Raw genomic sequence first — 3867 nt, 5'->3', positions numbered from 1 at the left:
GATTATCTGTGTATGTGTGTGTGACAAAGAATCTCCTCATAACTGACAGAACAATTGTCTCTCATTTCTGTGTGATTAAGTCTGTCATTTAGTGCATAAATATTTATTTGTCATTTAGTGTCTTTTTTGTTATTTATTTAAGCCATTTAGTGCATACATGCATGTTGATGTGTTGAAATTCACTTCACCATCAGATGTTACTGATGCTTTTTATCACTTGAACTAGTCAGAAGGTCTCAAATATGAGTTTTGCTGTTTTTGAGATATTTAAACAAATTTAGAAAGTTATAGTTCAGATATATTTTACACAGATTCACATGAAACACAACTGCACTGACAGATCTTAATATATCAGTGCCAGTGAATTATCTCAAGATGAACACCTAATGTTTTTTTTATTTTTTTCTCAGGCAAGTTTATAAAAGCTACTTGAATTCCCTGATTGAACTAAGGTCTAATCCTGGCTTAATCTAAACCCTGTCTGTGAAACCAGGCCTCAGTGTTAGATGCAAAACGACGTAAGAGAAGAAGTCTTGTTTTCTGAGAAACTGATCTAAATTAGTGAGTTTTTAATGGTGGCTGAGAGAGCTGTGTGTTTCTGTATGGTTGTGTTGTGAGTGTTTGCAGTGTGTATCTGTATTTGGTTGTGTTATGAGTGTTTGGTTGTGTTGTGAGTATTTGCAGTTTGTTTCTGTATGGTTGTGTTGTGAGTGTTTGGTTGCGTTGTGAGTATTTGTAGTGTGTTTCTGTTTTTGGTTGGATTGTGAGTATTTGCAGCGGGTTTCTGTATTTGGTTGTGTTGTGAGTATTTGCAGCACGTGTTGTCAAAGCTGAAGATGTTTTCTTAATTTGCATATGTTTTCTTCAGTTGCAGCGCATTGAGCTCTCTCAGCCACCACAGTTTTTGCTGTAATAAACAAAACAAAAAAACGGTGTCAACATAGCAAAATTGTTCAAACAGGATTCAGTAATTTCAGTTACATTTAAGTTTAGATGAGATGTGTAGGATTAATCAATTGTGAGTCGCTTTTTATAGACGAGTAAGTGTGCTGTAGTTCCAGTATTTTGGAGGCAGATGGCGCCTCGCGGTTCTGACCCACATCACTTATCAAGTTAACCGAAATGTAGGCTATTAAAATGCTCAAACTTGTTCAAGACTAAGGCCTGTTCACATTAACAATGATAATTATACATAACTATAACGATAAACGATAACAATATTAACATTCACACCAATCGACGATAGTTATGCGTCTGCCGCTTTAAATGCTCGCGCTCTTTAAAGCAGGAATCATTCTGATTGGCTGGCAATGTTTTTAACCGTTAGTAGTTAAAAAGCGCTCTGAATGAAAGTGATTGCAACTATATTGATTCCTCTGTCTCGTTATTGATATAGTTGTGGAGTTGACTTCATGTTCTCACAGAAAGAGAAGGATCATCAAAACTTTATCGTTATAGTCATCGTTCTTAAGTCAGAGGAGAGCTTCAGATTTAGCGATGCTTGTTTACATCTACGGGAAGAGACAGAGATGATCTACAGACACACAGGAAGCAGCGTTTGGGAAATGTAGATGAAGGAAAGAAAGAAAGAAAGAGAGATGGATGGATGGACGGAGAGACGCGGGTGAGGGGAACAGCTCATAATTAGCAGTGCAGGGGGCAGTAAACGCTGACAATGAGCCTCTGTTACTGACCCACACAATACTGCACTATCAGTTTCATCTCTCTCTCTCTCTCTCTCTCTCTCTCTCTCGCTCTCTCTCTCTTTTACTCAGTAATAAGGTCTGTCTCCCTCAGGCATGTATTCGCGAACTTCTCTCTCTCCCAGAACCTTCAAGTTCTGCTGAGGTTAATTGAGCGTCTGTGATGATGATAATGATGAAGATCAGACAGGTTTTTGTCTGTATACACGGGTCGTCCCCTTTAACATTAAAACATTAAGTGTTTGTGCTCTCATTTTGGGGAATAATTCTATACAAATCTGCTCTGGTCACTAAACTTTAATAATTGAAGATCTTCTATCATTGTTTTATAGCGTACCGATTGTTTTTGAAGTTGATAGTGTTGTTTTAGTAGCTTATAATTGAGATATTATAGTTTTTATTTATATTTTAAATTTTTGAATGTGTTTTAAATTTTATATTTTAATTATAGTTTAAGTTGTAGTAATTTAGTGTATTTTTCTCATTTTTATAGTTTTTTTTTATATGTAGTTTTTCCAGTTTTAGTATAATTGAGATATTATTAGGCCTGTAGGTTTTATGAATCGTATATATATATATATATATATATATATATATATATATATATATATATATATATATATATATATAAATATAAAGTTAGGCCTATATTTTGTTGTGTTTTCCCAATTTTTATGTTAGATTTTTTAAATATACATTTTATTTAAATTTTAGTAATTTTAGTAGGCGACATCAAGTTATACTAAATGAAAATGAGATCCAAATCTTTGGCAACTAGCTAAAATAAAATAAGTTTAAGGTTTATTTAAACCTAAAGGTTTATTTGGTTTTAGTTTAAGTTTACTATAATAACCCTGAATTGGCGACTTGATTACTTATACATGAGCAGAAAAAGCTAAAGTTAGTCACAGATTGTCAGTGAGTTAGGATGTCAGTGTCAAACTTCCTGCTAGTAAACATCTAATGATGTCACTTCCTGTGGCTGATGTCATTAAGAAACAGTTGAAGGGCTTTTCCAAAAGACTAAAAGCATGGACAGTGCATGATTAAAACATGTAACTTAATCACCAATTAAAAGAGTATTCACAAGAAACCACATTTGGATTAGAGAACGAAAAACAGTGAAGAAACGTAGTCTCGTTTTTATTCTGAAGCTTGAGTTCAAAGGTCAGGGTTAGGGGCAGGAGTTCAGGGGTCGCTGCATAACCTGCTTAGACTAGTTCACTAATGGACTGATTGATATGGTTGTCAGGTGTCACAGGTTCATTTATGTCATTTACCAGAAAAAGACTCAACGAGAGGAAGAGAGATCATGGATGCAAGTTGAAAAGGTGGAAGAAACTTATTTTTGGGTCGAGCAAACTGCAGATTAGTGAGATTAATGTTCAGGTATGATAAACTGATCTCAGAGCAGCAGTGGTCAGACTTGATTCCCCTGATCATGATCTGATCTGTCTGATCTCAGACCAGTTTCTGCTTCAATGCTCTGATCGCCTGTTACTCGCTCGTAGTCACTTCGTTTTATTCTCCTCTTCTGTCACTGCACACTTTTAAAAGGTGCTGATGATGATTATCATGACAATTATCAATTATTATTATTCTCTAACTTTAAAAAAGTTGATACAATTATTATTATTACTATTATTAGCTTATTTATTCATTGGTATTTATTAACATCATTATTTTTATTGTCTGTAAAGATATATAAGGTGCTAAAATATAAGGTAGGCTATACCATATAAGGTGCAAAAATATTATTATTATTATTTGTATTATTAAAAAAAAATTCTTTATTAGTATTATCATTATTTCTGGAAATGTTTATAATGTATGTATTATTATTATTATTATCATCATTCATTATTTATTTATTTATTTATTGGTATTTATATTTTGTATTTATTTACTGATTACTTTATTTATTATTCTCTGTAAAGTTTTAAAAGGTGCTAAAATATTTTTATTAATATTTATTTGTATTTTTTTAAATGTATTATTATTACCAGTATTTTTTATTGTCTGAAAAGTTTTAAAAGGTGCTAAAAATATTATTTTTTGTATTATTAAAAATAAAATATTAATTCTTTATTATCTTCATAATTTCTTTCTTGAAACGTTTAAAAATGTACTTATTATTATTATTATTATTATTTTAATTATTATT

Source organism: Scardinius erythrophthalmus (genome assembly GCF_964197995.2).
Source record: "Scardinius erythrophthalmus genome assembly, chromosome: 1".
Classification (NCBI taxonomy): domain Eukaryota; kingdom Metazoa; phylum Chordata; class Actinopteri; order Cypriniformes; family Leuciscidae; genus Scardinius; species Scardinius erythrophthalmus.
The sequence above is the reverse complement of the archived record's forward strand: the minus strand, read 5'-3'. Positions refer to the sequence as shown.